Source organism: Cupressus sempervirens, chromosome 10 (assembly GCF_028749045.1).
Source record: "Cupressus sempervirens isolate cs-2001-9-10 chromosome 10, ASM2874904v1, whole genome shotgun sequence".
NCBI lineage: Eukaryota > Viridiplantae > Streptophyta > Pinopsida > Cupressales > Cupressaceae > Cupressus > Cupressus sempervirens.
This window is the reverse complement of record NC_143127.1, coordinates 581469716-581493449: the sequence shown is the minus strand read 5'-3', so window position 1 is coordinate 581493449 and position 23734 is coordinate 581469716.

The following is a 23734-nucleotide window of genomic DNA, read 5'->3' as shown; positions in this document are numbered from 1 at the left end:
TGATTTATAGATTAAAGCAAGTCTGGATGTGTATATCTCTTAGTGTCATGATGGTTCAATAGTGCATGCATGGGAAGAGATTGGTTTGAACACTCTATTTTGGTGCATCACCCCCTTAGGTTAGAGTAAGTAGATTTTCTTTCATGCATTCCTTCTCCCTTTTCCTCTCCAAGAGTAGTTAGGTGCACCCTGATGGTAAAAGAAGCTGGCCTTCTCTAGAGATTCAACCTCACAGTTCAAGTCCCATAGCTTGGAGGTTGTTTCCATATTTCACAAGGTTGTCCTTATGTAAAAACTTTGGACAAGGGTGAAAACCTTTGTGACAAAAATGATCAATGGATCAATTACAATGGTTAGTTGTCCAAAAATGAAAAAAAAATTAGCCAGACCCACCTTGGGGCCTAGCTAAATACATCAAAGATTTAGGCTTCAAGAAGGTAAACTGGATGATGATGTTCCTGAAGAGGAGGATGATTCACAAAGGGATGCAAAAGACCTAAGAAATTATAGATTAAGGAGACTATGGATTGGAAACTCATTTGTCTGTGTGAGTGAAAAGTTTAGAGGTTGCAACTGCTAGTGATCATGGCTTTTTATGCTCAAGGAGAGAACCGTCTATTATTTCTAGGAGGCTTAATTTAGATTTAGATTGTGTTGAAGATTGTGAAGAAATTGATCCTGTTTCAACCAATACTATAGTTCTGGATCCTTCTTTGAAAACCTTAGCAAGATGCTTTTCTCACAAGGAATCACAATTTCCTAGGTGTTTTGAGTTAAGTGATGGATCCAATAATAGAACTTATTCAATGGGTGTTAGGCATTGAAAGGAGGGAGTTTTCTTTTTGTTGAAGGCAAAAGACCCATGCATTCAAATCAAAGAGAAAGCCACATGTAGTAAGCATCAAAGGAAGCTGCAAGAACATAGAAAGTCGTTGGTTACCCAAGGAAATAATGTAATGTTTAGGTTTGAAGCCGCAGTCAAAGCCAAGAAGCTACACACTCTTAGGAGAGTTGTAGGAAAAGACCAGTGCATTGAAAAGAATAAGTCACCATATCAAGAAATCAAAACTCACACCTTGGGAGCCCACATGAGTGACATTTGATTGAATAAAAAATGCCATATTTTAAATTGAAGATAGGGCACCCCATTCAAGAGCTAGCAAAGAGCGCCAAGTGCTTGAAATGGAATGTAGAGAGCAAAGAAATTTTGTCACAGTTTGCACAAACATCACAAATTTATAGAAGCTGATTACACAATTTTTGAAGAGTTTAATCATACCAAATTGAATGGTTAAGGGCTGCAAACATTCTTCCATCATTTGATTGCCAATTGATACTTAGAATTACAGGTGTGGTACCTAGATATCAGAGTTTGCAAGCCTGATTTTATAACAAAAGTCATTTTGAGTCAACAACCTTTTGAAATTAGCTATAAACAAGCCATGAACAATAAGGAGAAGTTACAAGTAGAAGAAGGCAGGAGCACACTTGTCAGGCAGGAGCATGCAGTCAGCAACCAAACAAAGTAAGCCACCAATCAACAAAAAACAAATGCCTCATGCTAATCACCAGGATAAAGAAAGAGCAAGGTCAAAGCCATCCATCATAGGAAGAAAGGTTAATGCAAAAGACATGAAAAAAATGTGAGCAATCAAAATCAAAGCATCCAAGCGTAGGAGTATGGGAAACCATATAAGACATTTGTCCCGCATTGCTTATGTGGGGGAATTTTGAGCTATTTAAATACTATTCTTTACACCATGCATTGTGTCTAAAGAAAGACGCTTTTTGAAGAGCTATGATTGCACGTGAGTCCTATTTGACAATTGGAGGTGACATCACCCAAATTTTAAATGAAAATGAAAGAGTGATGATGTGGCACTAAAATAGAGATCGCATGAGATTTTGATACATGTCCAAATCCTGTGGATAGAACAAGCCCACAATAATAAGATTCAAGCTGGTTAAATATTGTAGCCATGAAAAAATGTACCATGTGGTGACAGGTCCTGCTAAGTGGTGATGTGGCAAGATTGGCAGATGTTCAAAGGACAAGTGCTCAGATTGTGCCACATGGCAGATCAAGCGATGTGCACATCCCCGCAAGATGAAAGTGCTCACTAGTTAAGAAATGTGAGCTTGCGGGTGGCTGACACATGTCAACAGGCTAGGCCAGATGGTGACATGGTAGTGCGATAGATGGGCCAATCAAATACTGCCATGTGGCAGCTGGTCAAAGGGAGGTTGACCCCTGAGTTTTTTTTTTTAAAGTTTTAATCATGAAAATTTTAATATTTTAAACTCCTCAAATGTATGTAAAATATTTTAAATTTAAAAGGTCTTTTACTAAAGTTATGACTTTAGAACTTTTAAATTTTAAATTTTTTTAAAATTCAAGGAGTTGCAGATTGAGTTTTTAATAGAGGGGGATGATTTTCAAACTGAGATTCAAGGAGCTTCCTAGAGGAAAAATGGGTGCTCCAATATACTACCAAAATTAGAACGAGCTGAATTTTCTATTTTTGAGGTTATTTTTTGCATAGGTGCTCACCAGTTTGAGCTATAAGCCAATTTGTGAATTTTTGGGTGTTCTCAATAGAATGAGCAGATTTCAACATTGGTCATCAGAATTGGTTAGAGGGTAGTTATGAAGACTATTTGAAGCCAAAATATGGAAAAAATGACTTTGAGAAGATTGTATTGCATTTTGGAGGCCTTTTAACTAATTTTTAGCTTAACCGTGATTTAAAATCCGGCATCAAAAGCGGTTATTATTCCATCAAGTTTCTGAGATACTTTATGCTTTTGATAGCCAAATTGGTTAAGGATTTGATTCACCAGTTGAAGAGAGGGATTAGAGAGATTCTTTTCATGGAAAAGAGAGGGAATTTCAAGTGGACACATGTCAGTTGTAGAGCAGATCTGAGAATTTCTTCTTCCTATATCTATCTCATTCTTTCTCATTGTAGGGGTTCCAGTTTTTTGGAGGAAATTTGCTTATTACTGTGGTACTAGGTGTTAGTTCTAGTCTTGGTGTATTTCCAATACTATGACACCATTCTTCAACATAATTGTCTCATGTGAATAGCAATAGTGCAAATAATACAACAAGTTTTGATATGTTAGGTGTTTTCATATTTTCATTTTATGCATCTGAATGTATAGTTTCAAGGAAATCAATACAAATGAGAAATCGTTTCATTAGTTTCATTCTGAGTCTGGTCTCCTATCTCAGTAATTTGTAGTCTTATATGGTCTTGGAAAAAAGATCTAAGATCCATTTGCATCCCCTTTAGGTTGTATGTCTGATGTATTTTGCTGTTGGAACAAAGTGCCAATTAAATGCTTGATGTGTTAGACAGGGTTGTTGGTTATGTTGAGAAGGATATTTCATGAGAATGAGATCTAGGTGAACATTGATGTTTGAATCACAAGGTCATTAGATAGATCTAATGTCTCGGTATATGAAATATGTCCTGATGTCATAGATGTATGATTTGAATTCATGGAATTTCCCTATGGATTAGGCACTAATCAGTTATAGGATCACTTGTTATAGTGCTACATATTTGAGGTTGTGTTGAATCAACATCATTAATCAAAAATTTCCCCTTTCATCTTGAAATTTATTCAAAGTTTAACCCACACTTAGCTTACCAATTTCATGAGTCAGGTCATTAGCTATTTCATGCTTATGATGTACTAGTTAAGTATAGAAGATTTAGGGGTTTTATCTGTTATTCTAGATTTTGATTATGCTCATTGCACTGGTCACATAATTGGATCCTAAGAAGTTCACCTACCTAGGTTTTTTAGAGCCTAATGTGAAGAAGGAGTGTAGCCTTATAGTTGGCTTGAGTTCTTGGTGAATTGTGTCCATTATTGGAGATAGTTTTCCATAGATGCAATCTTACCCTGTATACTTGGTTATTAAAACACTGTTAAATCAAGAGCCAACATGTTGAATTTCAAGGTTATATTTTCTTCATTCTTCTTCATGGATTTCTTTAATTCCTTGTTAGTTAGACTTTGCATAAGCTACCTTAGATTTTGTTTATATATATCTTTAGTAGTTTTCTTTGTGAATTCCCACCTTGTCTTAATCTTATCCATCAAAACATTAAGAATCTAAAGTGTACATTGATCAGGTGAGTATATCCAATTGCCCATTTTATCCATCACTAGATCTTCAATCTTCTTTTTTTCTACTTTAGTCCTGATCTCATACTTCAATGCCCTAAAGTTAGTTATGCTAGCCCTTGACTGTAAATCCTTTAATGTATCCTAGAAAGTGGGTGGAGGCTTCCTAAATATTATGTCTTCTCCTTCCTTGTTTGATTTCTTCCTGGAGGATCTTCTAGTGAACACTACAATGGATGGCTTAGTATGCTTGGTAATGATTACCTTTCCCTTTTTCTTTAGTGGCTCTTCCTCCTCTAATTCTTCCTCATCCTTTGCTTCTTCATCCTCACCATTTCCCTCGATTGACAAGAGAGTAGAACTTGTTTTTAGTTTGGCAATTCTCTTCTTGCCTTTATTTACTGCCTGAGGGAGTTTTATCTTTGATTCTATCCTATTCTTGGCTTCATCATATGTACCAAAATATGTTGCCTTAGGATCAACTAGTTCATTAATCAGTGCCTCAATGATATCTTTAATTTCATCAATATTAACCTCATATCTATGAGGTTTCACCCATGCAATTCTAGGCCTGACTACGTGAATGTATACTTTATCACTATCTACCATAAAACATATATCATCCTTGTAATCCTCAACTAGTTTCTTGGGGATTGTGAATCTATTATTCATTTTCTCCTTGAATGCATCAAAATAATTATCCATAATACTATTACGATTTTCTCCCCCTATTTTTTTACATCTTTCTCCCTTTTCTATCATTTAATAACTTCTCCAATATCTTCTCCTCCTTTTTGAAATTAATGAAAAAGAATTATGCTATACGTATTTACGTAGTAATGCCAAAATGAGACAAAAAAATTGAATGCACCTTCAATATGATTGCCAAAGTCTTGTCCTAGTTCTCTTGCAAGATCTTACTTGTGTGCAATGCCACCTGTACTTCTGCTAAAAGTTCAATCTTATGGTCTATAGTAGAGAAATTATTATCATGGATGAGAATTTTTTAATAAGGAATATGCTTTTGCAGTGCATCCATTTTAGGGAGTACCATATTCTAGATATCTACCAATATAGACCTTATTCTTGCTTCTTCTCTACACAATTCAGCCTGCATATCTATCAAAAATCTTATCTTCTTGAAATGTACAGAGCTTGAAATTGGATCAAGCTATAATTTTTTAGCACTTTCTTTGAGATCTTCATCAATCTTGGACAATTTGTCCTTTATTTCCATAGTAAACCTTGGAATATCACATAGCTACTACTAAAATATGTTTCATTTGTACTAAACTTGGCCATCCTACCAAGAACTGCATGAACACTAAAAGAATTAAAGATGAAAAGGAAAAGGTTGATAACATCATAAAATAGATGAGTTAGCAATGGGTACCAAAGTCTACCAAGAATACAAGTCCAAGCAATGATGAACAAGTCACTCAAGAATTGGATGACTCTACCATTTCTACTTGTTCTCTCAAAGAAGTACTAGAGTTGTGATACTAAATGAGACATCAAATATCAATTCCAGTTAGTAGGATGAAAGATCCAAACTAGCATTCAAGATGCAAAAGGGATCACTGAGTAGCAAATAAAAGTTATCACCAAGCAAGGTCAGGTTACTATCTTACCAAACAAGGATGAGTTACAAACTCTATCGAGCAAGGTCTGAAAGGAAAACCAATGAAAGAATGATGAAATCCCAAGCAAACATGAATCAATTGAATCAGAAAAATCTCTATAGACAAAAAGGAAAAGTGGGAATTAGATATATAAAAGAAGGAGAATCATCCAAGCAAGGAGCTCAAAAGAATCAAAGACCTACTTGCAATCATTGTGGTAAGATAGGTCAGACTTCAAAGAAATGTTGGAGCAATGGGAAAACAAAATTCAATAGAAAATATTACAATTGTAACATGGTCATAGAGAAAATGAATGCAAAGAGAAACCAAGATTTGAAGGCAAATGTCACAAATGTAAGAAGCATGGGCACAAATCATTAGAATGCACAACCAAGATATTAAATCTAGCATAACAAATTGTGAAGGTTATATTTGGTTGGGACTATAACAGCTAGTGCAAATGTCATTACTATGGAGAATCTGGATACATTGGAATGAATTATGTAAAGCATAATTTGAGGAAAAGATATTTACATAAGATTGTTAGGTCTACCTTGTTAAAGGATTTGACTGATCCACCTATTAGGATGAAGCAATAGCTAATCTCTGAACTACAACTTGGTTTATTGAATGAGATTCCCTTGAGTGTACAAATCACCTTGATGTGATAAATGAATCTTTGTTGCTCTTTATACTATTGAAGCCTTTTTAATTCACACTTCTACTCTTTTATAATGATTACATTACTTCCTCGTTGATACCAGACATACATTGGATGTGATACAATACATTACATATATATCAATCCAATTACATAATTAGAAAGTCAGCTACAATTCAAGTTTACACAAAATATTACAAAGTTGGCCAAAGTGTAGAAACTCAAGCTCTAAAGACTAACTTGGTGAGGTTCTAATACTCGACATCCACTATTTCTTCTCGGCATCATCATGCACTCAATAAATGTAGAAGCTCAATCCATACTAATCACTTCCAAGTAGTCTTGAACTTAGTCTGCACTAGTGACTCAGCAAATATTGTGAAACTCACCATATAAATTAAGTCACTTATTTACCATTGCATAGCTTGGTAAACACTATCACCTTGAGCTCAGTATAAATTGACTCACTTGCTTAACATTGAGTAGCTTGGTCAACATTGGACTTGCATCACATCAACTACAAACTTGGTAACCACTACATAACTTGGTTTGCACTAGTAAACTCGGCATAAACTGAGATGCTTGGTTTACACTGTTGATCTTCACAATAGTTACTCAGCATACACTAGATTTTGTCCAAATGACTCGATAGCAACTATAGAATTTGGTAATGACTGAAATGTTGGGTTAACATTTTTAACTATCCAATAAGCTCGGTATGAACTCACACAATCTAAATAAGTGTATGTCACTAATAACAAACACGACTAGAATGTCAATAGATCTAACATCAAGAAATATAGTGCTAATCATAGGATCATTGCTAAGACATTTTAATAGGTGAATTAGCCAAATATCTTTATAGAGTAGTCCTTACAAATTGTATTGGAACCCTCTAACAAGGTGCTTACTTAATTGTGAGTTAAAGTCCTTTAATCAAGCACACTTCTAACATGGTGTTGAAATTCTTTAATAGGGTAAGACCTAATAGTCTTTGTAAGCTTCTAATAGGGTAGAACTTTTATAGGGTAGATCATGTTTCATGATCAAACATTGTAACCTTCATTTGATACACTTTATTGCTGCAATAGTGAAGATTTGTAGGTGTCATCCCCACCCCAGTTTTACCTTCTAATTGGAGGGTTTCTAGGTAATCATATCTTGTGTCATCTATGTGTGAATGCTTACTTGTTTACATACTTTATATGTATATTCTTTACATGCTATTTCAATTTAATTATTGAATTGTGAGATGGATGTGTGGTTAATGTTTTATGGGTTAAAGCTTAAATCACTAATTCACCCCTCATCTCAAAGTTTATCTTTCCTATTATAATTCCAACAATTGGTATCAAAGCTAAATCCTCTAAAAGTAAAGCTTTGTAGCTTTGAAGAAAGATCTTGAAAATGGAAGTATACAAGTTGGGAAAAGCTATTGAGAACCAAGAGAATGAAATACAACTCATTCCATATCAGTTGAATGAAGAAAGAGAAGATCTAGAGAAATCATTAAGAAGAATGAAAGAAATTGCTATTGAGAAGAATGACACACAATACCAAGAGATGGACACTACTAAACTATTTGCAGATGGAAACTCAAATAATTTTAATGTAGTAGTTGTAGATCTAATGGAAAACAACTGAACCCTAGTTGAAGAGATCAAAAATCTTAAGATACGACAAGAATTGCAAGCCATATTACTATGTGAGGTGACCGAATAGAAAAAAAAAGCTATGGAAGATGAAGCCATGATTAAAGATGATAAAAGAATTTTGACAACAAAAGTGGAAGAGAGATCATTAGAAGTAACTAGGATTTCTAACATGCAATTGGAAACTTTGGGCCAAATGATGATTGCGAATCATGAGCTGAATGAAAAGGATATTGAGATCACAACACTAAAGTTGCAAAATGAACAGTTGAGCAATGATCTAAAAAGGGAAAAGGATTTTGTTGAAAGCTTTAATAAACCTAGTGAAGCCATCAAGTACTTTGAGCAATTGATAAGATCCCCTAGATCTAACAATGATATATCTGGACTAGGATACACTAGTATTCAAGAAGGTGAATCATCCAAAAGTGTTGAATAAAGAAGTAACAAAGGTAAGAATTCCAAACTGACTTGTCATAATTTTGGTAAGATAGGACATACTGCTAATGTTTGTAGGAGCAAGACTGTAAATTAGAATGGTAAGTAGAAGAACATGGGTCAATGCAACAAGTGTAACAAACAAGGTCATCAGGCACACGAATGAAAAACCAAGACCATGAACACTCAAAGATTTGAAGGATACTATTATAATTATTGGAATTATGGACATAGAGCTTTTGAGTGCAGATCCAAATCTAACTGGACATCAAACAAGTAGACAAAGTAAAAGAATAATGGAAAATCTTGTAACTCGGCTTATAATACAAGGTATAGTTGTCAGTACTATCAAGATTATTGACATATTCTCAAGAATTGTATTAGGACACATTTCAAAAGTGATTACAAAAAGTGGTTGAGTGAAACTACATGTTTTAGCTATTTGAAGACTGGTCACATCCACTTATATTATCAAACAAGGTCAAAGGCACCAAGTTGTGAGTTCAACAAAGGCAAAGGTAAGGTAGATGTTGAAAATGTCAGAGATGAGGTACATGGAAGAGAAAGGAGCATTGCAACACATCAAGTGTAGATGGGATCACTTCACCCAATGGGTCAGGTGATTACACCTCATCAAATTAAGCAATCAAGAGGTATGTGGGACTAGTATTTAAAGCATATGACATGCATTAGTTCCAACGATTTAGTTTTGAAAAGATTACATATGCATGGATAAAGATGCAAAGTGGTGTTAGAAATTAAGGATAAATCTTTAAGTTTTTTCAATTTTTCATGTTACTATTGAGCATGAAAAGTTTCGTATGGTTGTTGAGTGAAATTTTAGTGGATGTCATGTTAGGATAAACCATGGACAGAAATAAAAACTACATGCAAATATAACCAATAAAAAAAATAATAGAACACATAGAAATGAACACAAGGCACCAAGATTTAATATGGTTCACCCAATCCCTAGGCTACGTCCACCAAATAGCAAGTTTGATCTTATTACAATCCAGTGATTACAACCTGATTACAATTCGTAATCCCTTACAACTCAATACTGCCGCAAGAACCAATTTTGCATCACTAAATATTGAAAAATACCCAACCCTAAACCCTTTTATACAAGTATTAAACCACTTTAGGGTTATAACATGTCGGCCATATGTCGGCCATAATATGTTGGCTACCATGTCGGCCATGGCCCAAAAAAAGAACCCCACTATTTATGAAGTATGTACAGTACTTTCCTGATCAGTCACCATAATCTAACAATCTCCCACTTGGGGACTGATCAGAATCCACACTAAACAACAATCTCCCACTTAGAGACTAATCCTGTAGTAATATTACTACCGCATGGGGGTCCCACTGGATCATACCACCCTGGACGCTGCTATTCTTTTATTCATGTTCAGTCTAAAAAGACCAACTGAAGCTAAAGAGGAGTTCAACTTCTCCCTTGTTACAACCTTTGTCAACATATCTTCTAGATTATCATGTGTATGTTTATTCTCTAGCTTTAACTGTCCATCCTCCAAAACTAACCAAATGAAATGGTACTACAACTGTATGTGTTTGGTCTTAGAATGCAGAGCTGAATTCTTAGCAAGATGAATGGCACTCTAACTATCTGTAAACAAATAATTATCCTTCTGAGGATGTCCCAATTCTTCCAAGAAGAACTGAAGCCATATCATATCCTTGGCTGCCTCTGTAGCAGCAACATACTCTGCCTCTTTAGTGGATAAAGCATTAATCTTCTGTAACCTAGAAACCTAGCTCATGACTACCCCACCAACAGTAAAGACATAACCTGTAGTACTCTACCTGGTATCAATATCCCCTTCCAAATCTGAGTCAACATAGCCCTGTAAATTAGTAGTAGACCCCCCAAAGTGTAAACACTTATTGGATGTCCCTCTCAAATATCTGAGAATCCACTTGACAGCATTCCAATGCTCAAATCCTGGATAAATCATATACCTGCTAATGACTCCCACTGCATGTGCAATATCTGGCCTAGTGCATACCATAGCATACATCAAACTTCCTACAGCTGAAGCATAGGGTACCTTGGACATCTTATCCTCCTCTTCCTATGTCTTGGGACACATCTTCTTAGTCAATTTTAAATGACCAGGTAAAGGTGTGCTAACAGATTTAGCATTCTCCATACAAAAATGTTGCAACACCCTCTCAACATAATCAACCTGAGATAGCGTCAAGGTCATGTTCTTCCTATCTCTACAAATATTCATACCAAGGATTTATTTTGCTGCCCCCAAATCCTTCATAGAAAATGTGTGTGCTAACTGGCATTTTAGCCCCTTAATATGATCCATGTTAGACCCAACTATAAGCATATCATCAACATATAGACATTAAATAATGTAGCTATCATCATCCAACCTCTTAAAATAAACACAATAATCTGAATGACACCTGTTATATCCATGCTCATGCATAAAACTATCAAATTTTAGATACCATTGTCAAGGTGCTTGCTTCAAGCCATATAAACTTGTCTTCAATTTGCACACTAAGTTCTCCTTACTGTTGACCTCAAAACCCTGTGGCTGAGCCATATATATTTCTTCATCCAAATCACCATGAAGAAAGGTTGTTTTAACATCCATCTGCTCTAAATGCAAATCTTCAGTAGCCACAAGACTTAAAATAGTATGAATAGAAGTCATTTTAACAACAAGAGAAAATATCTCATCAAAATGAATTCCCTTTTTCTGTGCAAATCCTTTTACAACTAACCTGGCCTTAAATCTTTTCTTACCTCCTTCCTCTTCTTTCAACCTATAAACCCACTTATTCTATAAAGCCTTTTTACCCATAGGCAACTTGCACAAATCCCATGTCTTATTTTTCAGCAAAGAGTCCATTTCATCTTTCATTGCAGACTCCCACTGAATCTTAGTATCCACTTGCACAGCTTCATCATAACTTTCAGGTTCACCAGCATCAGTAAGTAAAATAGAATACAAAGAGGGAGAAAACCTTTGTGGAGGTCTAATTTTCCTTGTTGACCATCTAACATTTACTGGTGTGTGTGGTATTTGTTGTTACAGTTGTTGCACATCATGAGGAATGGACGGAACATCAGCTTTTGGAGTATCATCCAGCACTACATAATCATCTTATTTCTTCTCATGTTGCTGCAACAGATCTTTGTACAACACTTTCTCATTGAATATGACATCCCGGCTTCTTATAATTTTATGATTTTCAAAATCCCAAAGCCTATAACCAAATTCATTAATGCCATATCCAACAAAAACACATTTCTTTGACTTAGCTTCTAGCTTGGTTCTATTTTCAGAGTCTATATGAGCAAAAGCTTCACAATCGAAGGTCTTGAGAAAAGAATAACTCACCTTCTTCCTAGTCCATGCCTCCTTTGGAATACCATAGCCCAAAGGAGTAGAGGGACCTCTATTAATCAAATATATTGAAGTATTGATAGCCTCTGCCCACATGTGTAAGGGCAACCCAGCATGCAACCTCATGCTCCTTGCACGCTCCATTATAGTCCTGTTCATGCATTCAGCCACTCCATTTTCCTGTGGAGTCCTTGGAACAGTTTTCTGTCTACGAATACCATTAGTACAGCAATAATCTTCAAATTCATGACTACAATACTCACCACCATTATCAGATTTGAGACATTATAATTTCTTACCAGTCTCATTTTCAACCACGCATTTCCATTTCTTAAAAGTTTGAAATACACCAGATTTCTGTCTAAGAAAATAAACCCATACTTTTCTAGTTGTGTCATAAATAAATGTAAGATAATAATGAGAGCCACCAAGGGAAGATACTTGAGCTGGTCCCCATACATCTGTATGCACAAGCTCTAATTTCTCCTTTTTGTTTTCCTTCCCATTCTTTACAAAACTCACTCTCTTTTATTTTCCATACACACAACTTTCACAGAAATCCATATTCACACATTTCAAACCTGGTAAAACTTTCTTTGAATGAAGTAATTTCATACCTTTCTCACTCATGTGCCCAAGTCTGTTGTGCCACAGCGCTGTATCAAAATTTATAGCAGCTATTTGTTCTCCCTGCTCAACTGCGGCAATTGTTCCTGAACATTTGTTTTTCTCTAAAATAATCAAAGTAGAAGGAACAATATGACCAGTACAAAGATATAAGGTTCCTACTTTCACACCTTTTGCTATTACAAGAGAACCTTTTGAAACCTTCCATTTTTTATCATTAAAAGTAACTACACAACCCTCATCACCGAGTTGCCCCGCTGAAATTAAATTCCTACTCAGCCTTGGAACATGTCTTACCTCATGTAGTAGCCAATGATTCCCATTCTGCAACTTAATCTTAATTTTTCCCTTTCCAACAATTTGACAGTGTTCATTATCCCCCAAATAAACAAGCCTAAAATCCCCTTGGACATAATCAGTGAAATAACCTCTATGAGGTGTAGCATGAAATGAAGCACCAAAATCTAAAACCCATGAATCATCAACACTTTCTAAAGACAGAAGCAAAGCATCCTCATCAGATTTGTTACTTACCACATTTGCCTCCTTGTCTCCATCTGATTTATCTCCTTCATTTTTCTTGCGATTCCAGCAATCTTTCTTTTTATGACTTGGTTTCCCACAGTACCAGCAATCATTTGGTCCTCTCGATTGAGACCTCTTCCCCTTTGACTTTCCTCTTGACTTCCCATGATTTCCAGAGTTACTTCCTCTCTCAGTTGTTTGGCCCTTGCTTTGTGCATTCAAAGCACTTCCTGATGTAGATCCACCTAAATATTTCCTACTAGTTTCCTCACTCAAAAAAACATCGATCACATCATCATATTTTAGGGTACTAGATCCAGGAACAGAATTACTCACCGCCATTACCAAGCCATTCCAGCTTTTAGGCAAAGAACACAAAATCAAGACAGCCCTAATTTCTTCATCAAAATTGATACCCACAGAAGATAACTGACTAGTAATAGTATTAAACTTATTTAAATGATCTGCAACAGATCCACCTTCTACCATTTTCATATTAAATAAATGCTTCATGAGAAATACCTTGTTTGAAGTGGAGGGCTTTTCATACAGTGTCGCTAGGGTTTTCATCAAATCTTCTATCATCTTTTCTTTTGTAATATTAAATGCCACTAATGGTGCCAAGCATAACTGAATGTTTTTGAGTGCCTTTCTATCCAAAAGATCCCATTCAGCCTCTAACATAGTTCCCTGATTCTTGGCTTTGCCTTCCAACGGCTTCCATAAATCCTTCTGATATAGATAGTCTTCCATTTGCATCTTCCACAATTGGAAAGTTTTTCCCATTAAACCTATCAACCCTCAGCTTACCCTCATCTGTCATCACTCCCACTCAATCGTGAGACTCCCACTTAACTGTGAGAATTTCCTACAGAGGATAACTGAAAGAAAACTTCGCTCGGATACCACTTGTTAGGATAAACCACAGACAAAAATAAAAACTACATGCAACTATAACCAATAAAAAAAATAATAGAACACACAGAAATGAACACAAGGCACCAAGATTTAATGTGGTTCACCCAATCCTTGGGCTACATTCACCAAATAGCAAGTCTGATCTTATTACAATCCAGTGATTACAACCTGATTACAATCTGTAATCCCTTACTGCTCAATATCGCTGCAAGAACCAATTTCACATCACAACATACTAAAAAATACCCAACCCTAAACCCTTTTATACAAGTATTAAACCACTTTAGGGTTATAACATGTCGTCTTGACGGCCATAATATGCTGGCTACCATGTCCGCCATGGCCCAAAAAAAGAACCCCACTATTTATGAAGTATGTACAGTACTTTCCTGATTAGTCACCATAATCTAACATGTCAAGCTAGTAGATTTGTTAGTTATGACCAAGCTCATAGTTGTTGTCGAGCATATGGAAATATATGTGGATGGCAAGTGAGCCAAAAATCCAATTGATGCCAAGCTTACAATTGTGTAAGAACTTAGAATTAAATGCAATGTTTTAAGGGCTACTTGATTGATTTCTTGTTTATTTGACATCATTTGAAATCAAAGGAGAACACAAAGAGCTAAAGGAATTCTAGAGAATTTGATCTAAAGTGTTTGCAAGAGATTTAAACAGTTGTTCAACACCATTTCAACAGGATTTATAAGGTATTTACCATGTGCCGAGCTACGTGGCTTCAAATTTCACAAACCCTCAATATCTATAATGGTGTCTAGTTCTTCAAAAGTAAAAGGTGTAGAGGGAAAAGATGTTTTTAATGTTCAATTAATTAGCAATGAGATCAAAAAACCTATTTTCAAGGCAATTCTAGATATAGCTTATAAGTAGGATCCCTCTAATGCATTGCCTATGATACCACCACAAGTCTTGATGATTCAATATGTTAGGAATTGTTACACATGTAAGATAGGAAGCATAGGAGACATGGAAATAAGAGAATTGTATGGTAAGCTATGCAAAAATGGAGTGCTGAAGGAAGAATTCAAAATTGTAGAGAAGAACGGGTTAACTTGTGCCCTAGATTTTCCTAACATCTTCAAAACTAAGTGGATTAAGATTTTCTTAAATAGAATTCATGATAGCTCAGTATGGTTAGAGAATAGGCCAATTAAAATCACAAAGAAAATTGTTCATAGGGTAACAGGATATCCAACCCTAGATCAACCAAAGACTATGAGAAGTGAATCAAAGGAGATTATTAAAAATAACACAGGGGCTATAAGGAACAAAAGGGGAATGGCCATTGATAATATCACAGATCCCTTGATAGCTTTTATAGTGAGGGTAATAGCACACATGTTTTATTATTCTAGTAGATTAAATAGTGTACCTTACATTGCAGTGGATATGGGCTACAAAATTGTAAATAAGGATCATACTTATGATCTTGTCTAGTTGCAGTTGCAACAATCGATTGAGAATTTAGGAGCTATAAGAAAAACCAAGAGTGCACAATGTAAATTTGGATCTATTCTAGTATGTATTTTCTTCTATGTGCAAAATATATATCCTACATTTGGTAAGGTTTCAAGGAAGGTGAATAGATCAATAGCAGTACAAATAGGAGAATTCATTGAATAATTAGGTGATAACTTTGAGTCAATGATGACTAGTTATTTTGAAAATTTAAGTAATATATGAAGTTGAGATTAAGGATACTAGTCTCACTAGTGGAGGAACTTTTTGATGATGTTTGCTTCCTAATTAATATTGATTTCACTTATGTACAAGCAGAAAATCCTAGGGTAAGATGGGTAAGGCAATTAGGATATGATATTAATGTTGATGAGGCCTCAACAGCAATCACTGCATTACTTGTAGAAGAAGTAGAAAAAGAAACCAAAGCTTTTGGTAATTATGACTTGGCCAAATCAAAGATCACTAACTTATGACTGCTTCTATGGTCAGGAAGAAGAAAAAATTAGTAAAGAAACTAAAAGAAAAATTTGGTGAAGGAGCCAAGAAAGAAGAAGAAGAGGACGCATAGGCTCAAGCATCATTAGTACTGACACGGGGTCATGGAGAGGAGTAGCAACAGGAAGAAGTAGAAACTACAGAAGGTGTCAAGGAAGAGTAAGAAGTTGAGGAAGTACATATAACTACTGAGAAGGAGAAAATAAAGACAAAGACACAAGTAGTGACAAAACTAAAGAAGGTTGCAAAACCTAATTAGCCCAAAACAACAGCACCTACCACAAAGGCTAGTACAAGAGTCAATGCACAGAAGGCTAAAGAGGTAAACGAGCCTAAAGCGCAAGAAGGTGGAGCACTAAAAGTATGTTTCTTAGGCTAAATCTGATGAGGAGAAGATTGAATCTGATGAAAACAACCAATTCCAAGTGGTGAGTCATAGTCCCTCCTTAGACCTAGATAATTTATATGAAAGCATTAGAAACAATGTTGATTTATTAGATTTCTCTCACATTGAGTTTGATAATCTTGGAAAGATTGAGAAGAATCAAGTAGAAGAGGTAGTATATACCATGATGACTATATTTAAAAAGACTCCTCTAGAGCTTTCCAACTCCATTCCTAAAAGGTTATAAGATAGAGTTGAGTAAAAATGACACTATTGTTTAGACATTGAGAAGAAAATTAGGGAGACAACCCTTGCTCAAGTTATGCCAGAACTTAGCAAGGTAGAATTGTCTAAAGCCATTAAGAAATATGCTATTATATTTGTGCCAAAGTATAGGGCATTTCACATATTACAAAACAACATAGAGGATGTTGTACAAAAATCCAAACAAATGTGGAAGATCACATATGGATTTTCAACAACCAAAGAAGTTGACCAAGTACCTATTGAGGTAGGAGAAGATGAAGAAGATGATAATGAACAAGGCATAGTAGAGGGAGGAAATGATATGAATATTGACAATCAAACACTAGCTGAGGAAGAGCAACAACTTGAACAGAGTGTACAAGATACACTAGTGTCGAGTGTTAGCCCTCCACAGGTGACAAGTGTAAACACTGAAACTATCAAAGTAAAGGACATTTCTGATACTACTGCTCAGAATGTCAATCCCCTTACAAAGGAAGATTTGAAAAGGATACTTTTCTAGTCCAATCTCCAGGCAAAATAATGTGAGAACCTTGTATTGGTAAGTGTTGATGAAATAAAGAAGACAGAATCTATAACTACAGGGGAGGAGGTGAAAACACAAGAAACATTTAAAATCACTCCTCAAGTCACAAGTGTACAACCTTCACAACCTATAGTTGTTTATCAAAGGAAAGAGATAGAAAGTTTCACTATCAGTACACTGATGCAAGACACTCCAATCTTAGAAAATGCACAAGCTGAAAAAGACAAGGTTGAGATAGTTGGAGCCGACAAGATTGAAAAACTAGGTAATGATGGGACTCAAGGCTAAACAAGTCAGGTAGATGTACCTATAGCTCTAGCACAAGATCAAGGTGTAACTAAAACTAAAAAGATAGAAAAGGACAAGCCTAAAGAGACTAGTTTGACACCCAAGCCTACGGAACTACTAGCAATTCAAGCAATGGTGACATTACCAAAATCTAGCACTCCTTCTAGTCAAACTCTTTAGAGTTCGAACATAGATGCTAAACCTTTACAATACTTAGTGTCAATTCCTAGCTCATCTAAGGCAGAAGAGGTAATTACCTATGGAAATGTTAGCCTAGATGAAGAGATTATATTACCAAAATTTGATTATGCATCAATCACAATTGAGCAAATGGGTATACTACAAGAGGCCCTAGCAAAGGAGAAACATCAAGAACTACTCACAAGGGAGCATAGATAGAAGCAAGCTTTGATTGACATCAAAGAAATTTTCTTAGATGCATTATTCTACCTACTCTTAATGAAACAAAGCCCATAATTGAACAATTAACCAATATAGTGGAAAGGGTTAGTGACACAGACCTGGATACTAATGTCAAACTATTAGAATGATCTGAAAGGAAGTTCTAAAACAAATTAAATGAGAAGATATCCAATGGTATTGCACTGACATAGGTTGAGCTAGCAACCAAGATAGAGAGTGTGAAGAAGGTACTAGATAACATTTTCTCTTTGTACACCAAACTGTGCAATCATACACTTTTTACACAAGAGATAAGGAATCACATCCTGAGTTTGGAGAGCCAAATGTAGTCATCAGGTGCAAAATTGCCCATGTCTCTAGCTCAAAGTGAAAAACATTTTAGGACCCTCTTGCAATCCCAAAGTTAATTAGCAACATTACAAGCAGATGAAGCCAACATTAGTGCTAAATTGATTAGCACCTAGTCTACATTGACTCCTCACATGGAGATTTTACACAAGGAGCTAGGTGATGTAGGAGCATCCAGTGGTGTAAGGGAAATCCTGTATCACCCAAAAATATTCTTAGAGATAGTTTCTATTTAATGTGTTTTTATTTCTAGATTCCCATTTGGGTCAAATAAAGGTTCCAACTCTCATAGTTCCACTATTAGTTTTCTGGTTTAGATTTTTTAAGCACCTTAGGATACGTGTAAATGTAGAAAATTGGTTATTTTGTAATAGAGACAAAATAATGATGAGTTAGAGGGGTTTTTTTGGAGGGAAGACTATACTTGTAATTTTAAAAACTCCAGAAAAAGAATCAGGTCAAAAGACTTTACCATTAGAAAGATATTGTAGTTTTAAGTTTCCTAGAGACCTCCTAAGAGCACTACAAAGTCAGATATGGGGCACTAAAAAGCCTTTTATAGGGCCAAAAAATGGGGGACAATTGAATCCTATTCATAGGGTTGTAGAGAACTTTGAGACATTTCCATAAATGTAAATAGTTCATCAATCAGAGTCCCAGTTTAAAAGTTATGCCTCCCAGAAGTTGGACTACCATTTCTGGATTCTTCTAATTTTACAACGACTTCTAACATGACTTCTGGAACCTTTTGTTTGGTGGTGGATGCCACCTAGTGTATTCTAGAATGTATTCCTAACCATAAATGAATTGGGGTCTATTTCAGAATATTTATGGCATTATAAAGGTAGTTCTTAGTGGAGTTAGAGAGAAGGTACTGTATGGAGGATTTCTTTCTCTAGAATCATACTATTGTAAACCCATAGGGAATTTTTCATTGATAATAATATTTCCCTTTTCCTATGTGTTCATTCTAGTCTTTGATTATGTCTCCATCAAGTGGTATTAGAGCAATGTTTTCCTAAGCATGTAGCTAGAGCGCCGACTATGAGGTAGTTTGCACCAGGACTATATAGTTGTGGTTTTGAGACAAGAAGATGCCTCCATGAATGAAATGTAGTGGAAGGGCTGGAGTTGTTACTCCTGAGGTTAAAGCCCTCCAGAGAAAAGTTCAAGCATTGCAGGAGGAGATCCACAGAGGACTAAATGTTGTTGCAGACAATGAAAGTGAGGAAGAAAATGAAGAAGAAGAAAATATTAGATAGGAAGGGGCAGGTGAAGAGGAAGTCCTAAATCAAGAAAAGGAGAGGCTTTTTAGGGCCATTTCTAAGCTTGGAAGAAGACCTAAAATTGATGTGGTTATGTTTTTGGAAACACTAAACCTTGATGAGTATTGGATCAATGAACTAGAGGAATAATTTAAGTATAAGGATATCAAAGACCCAGAGAGGGTTAAATTTGCAAAGGCCAAAATGAAAGGCCATGCCAGAATCTAGTGGCAAGAGGTTCATCTAGAAAAGAATAGAAGAGGAAAGGAGAAAATCACAAGTGGGATCACATGGTAAACAAACTAAAGAAGCAATTCATTCTAGTTGATTACGAGCTTGATTTGTTCAAGAAAATGCAAGGGTTAAAGCAAGTAGGAAAATTTTTCCAGGAATATACAGAGGAATTTTATTGACTTCTTATTAGGGCAAGGCATGTAGAAGCTAATAAGGAGAAGGTTTCATGTTACCTCAATGGGTTACGACCTAACATTCAAGAGGAGTTAAGTCTAGTTAGAATGACTAGCATTGAAGAGGCATACCAATTTTCCCTACAAGTTGAAAAGAAGCTAAAAAAAGAGTTTGATGGAAGGAAAAGAGGGTGTGGTCAAGGAGGATGGGGTAGTGGTAGGTCATTTGGAGGCCAAAATGAGATCCAGAAGAAAAATGAAGATGTGGGTACTAGTAGGAACCAAAGGAATGAGGGTTTCAATTCCTCTTGTGATCAAAACTTTGGAGATCAAAGAGGAAGAGGAAAAGGACATGGACAAGGTTCAAGAAGAGGAGGCTTTTTTGGTACCTATTTTCATTGCAATGAAGAAGGTCATTGTGCATTTGAATTCCCTTAATGACAAGGATAGATAGGAGAGCTGATTTTCAAGCAAGAGTTGCTCACATGGATGAGGATGCACAGTCATTGCATTCTAAGGATGCAGAAGGAGGAGAGGTTCTAATAAATGAAAGGGTCTTACTAAGCAATGAGATTGAACCTAGAAAAAGGAGTTTGTTTCGTACCAAGTGCAAGTGTGAGGATAAGTGTTGTGATGTGATTGTTGATGGTGGAAAAACTAACAACTTGGTGTCTGAGAGGATGGTCTCTAAGCTAAAGCTCAAGAGGGAGAAACACCCCCAACCCTATTGGATTGCTTGGGTGAAGGATGATCATAAGGTCTTGGTTAGTGAATATTGTTTGGTGAAGTTCAAGGTTGGAAGTTACCATGATGAAGTTCTCTGTGACATTATTCCAATGGATGTCTGTCATTTATTGTTGGGAAGATCGTGGCAATTTGATAGACATGTTGTACATGATGGTCATGCAAATACATACTCTCTGAGAAAGGATGGAGTTTTCCATAAACTAAAGCCCTTGATAAAGGAAGGTGAAAAGGTATGTATTAGTGCAAGGATATGTCTTGTTGATTGAAGAAAACTTTTGGATGGTATGAAACATCAATGTATGTGTTATGCTTTGATTCCTAGAAGAGATAAGGAATGTAGTATTGAAATTCCACCTCAAGTTTTAGGCCTATTAAGTGACTATGTGTTAGTACCCGATATGGTCACAATTTCAAAGCTTCAAGTTTAGAGTTGTTGAACCACTACGAACTGAAGTTTAAAGTAGTTCAAAGCAGTTCGATGGTTCAGAGGTCCAAGTTGGTTTGTTGGTTCAACATGCAGACTCAGATCAGGCTTAAGGTTGTCAAGTTCAATGATTCAAAGAAAAGGTATAAGGATCATTTAATCCAAGTTTATAGGACTTCACAAGAAGTTTCACAGTTTTAGAATCCAGTTTTAGATGTTGAACCTCTTCGAACCATTTCGAACTGAAGTTCGAAGTAGTTTAAAGTAGTTTAGAATAGTTTAATGGTTCAAATAACCCATCCTACAGGTTCAATATAAAAAAAATTTAGACTCTCAATTTGAAATTGTAGATTTATTAATTCAGAAAGGTTCAAAACTCTGTCTCAGTTCACATTTCAAGCTCTGACTTCAAAGCAATTCAATGGTTGAAAAATGCAAAGTGGTTCAGAAATTTTAATATGCAGATGCGAAAACAAGTTTCAGGTTCAATGCCTTCAAAATGATCCTACGAGCTTGTTGATTCAATATGGCTTATTCTATGTTTAGAAAAGTTCATGTGATGTGATGGGTTTAGGACAGTTCAAATTAGTTCAAATCTGGAGACTCCAGCTTGTTAGGTTTTGAGATCCAGATTAATGAGAATAGCGGCTCAGCTTTAGAATCAAGCTTAGATCCAAAGTCTAAATGCAGATTTAGGCATAGTCAATTAGTGAATTTTAGATGTGAAAGAAGATTAGTTAAGATTCCACACACATATTGAACATGGAATCATGGTTAAGGTTTGAGAAAGATCAAGAGCTATCATTTGTGTATGCATTAAAACAAATCAATTTCTAGCTCGAAGAGACTGATCTGCTTGATAGAGGTGATGAGCATTAACCTTATATTGGTGATATGGATTTTCATGAAGTTCAATTGAATTGAATAGTTGATAAGAATAGCATTGATTTCATGCAACATACATACAATGAGCTTACATCAGAATGCATCCATCTTAAAGTGGAATAAATATATACAAGCAAAAGAAATCTCAGATTCTTTGATGGCCTAAAAATAGTCATATTTCGAGGGTTGTATCTCACAATTTAATTGTTGGATAAAGCTCAATTTTGGATATGTATTTAAAATACTAGTTCTCTAAATCTTCACCTAAGAGTTTTTTTAGATCGGATATGGATCAAAAGTTATAGGTTCTTGAGTGCACCACTGTCAGAGCAGCAATAATAGTGATGACAGAAAATAATCATATTGCGGGGGTCATATCTCACAATCTAACTGTTGTATTGACCTAAATCTTGAATATGTGTTGTGAATGCTAATTTTATAAATCTTCTCCAATTTTTTTTTCATATTCACAATGGATCAAAAGTTATGAGTTCCTGTTTGCATCGGCTTAGCAACAGCAGTTACAGAATCCAGACAATCAAATTGGGTCTCAGTACAGGGGGCATAACTTCCAATCAAACTGTTGGATTTGTCTCAATTTTAGATATGTTTCTAAGAAGTAAGTTATGCATGATCTGACCAAATATTTTCTCAAAATAATTCCTATTTAATGAGTTACGACTAATTGAGTGGGACGCTATCAAAACTGTCAATGACAGTTACAAAATCATAATAGAACCTCATCACTAGCAAATGCCACTTGTCAGCGTGAGCATACCATAGGGGCCATGAATTTGCAAAGATAAAAGACTATTTTTATAATGATATAAACACCAAAAGAAAGGGGAAAACAAATTTTTTTTCAAGATTCAATTAGGAAATTGAAAAGCCATGTGAAAGAACAGATTAAATAAGCCAGCAACAGAGTAAGTAGGGGTTCCATTTTTTTCTCTCCAAAAGACTATAGACTTTGTGCTACAGCAGGGAGGAGAGGTTTCCCCAATTTTATTTCATTTTCTTGTGAAGTTGTGGAGGGAAAAAAAAAATTTCATTTTCCTATTCTAAACTATGTGTTAGCAATAGGAGAATTTTGATTTGTTACAGCTTTCTTTAATGGTGATTGTAATAGCAAGTGCATCTTTATGCTTTCAGAGGAGGGAGACTTGAGAGTTAATTGTTTGTCAAAACTTTGAGTTTGAGAAATCTACTTTCCACTAAGTTTTATCTTTGTGTCACTTTGGTTTTCTCTGAAATATGTTGTTATATCTCCATATTTTCATTTCTGCACTTTCTCAAGAAGAGGGAAAATGTGTTTCTTGATTCCATCTTTTGTAGCATGTTAGGGTGAATGGACTTTGTGTCATTTACCATTTAATTTCTTGTAGTAGTATAGGTTTTTGCATCTATACTATATTTATGGGTAGATGTTTGATATCCTTTTATGCTTTCTGGTAAAAGCATTCACATTTAATTCATTGAATATTTCATATGGGGAGCTGTACCCGATAAAAATTCAGAGGAAGGTTATCAATCCATGATAACCTATCCAACTGTTGGTGTCAATTTGTCCTTTCACTTGGGCATTTAGGGTCAGATTTCCACACATTCTCTTGAAGGACAATCTGTTCACTAACATATTTTTGGCGACTCCGCTGGGGAAAGGAAAAATAGATCATTTCCTAACATTGTTTCCTCAGTTGTATGGTTATCTCTACATGCAGGAGATTGGTGGCTCTATGGAAGAAGAATACCCAGTAGCCTTCATTATATATGAAGAAATCTTGAAAGATTGGATTCCAGCAAGAGATGAA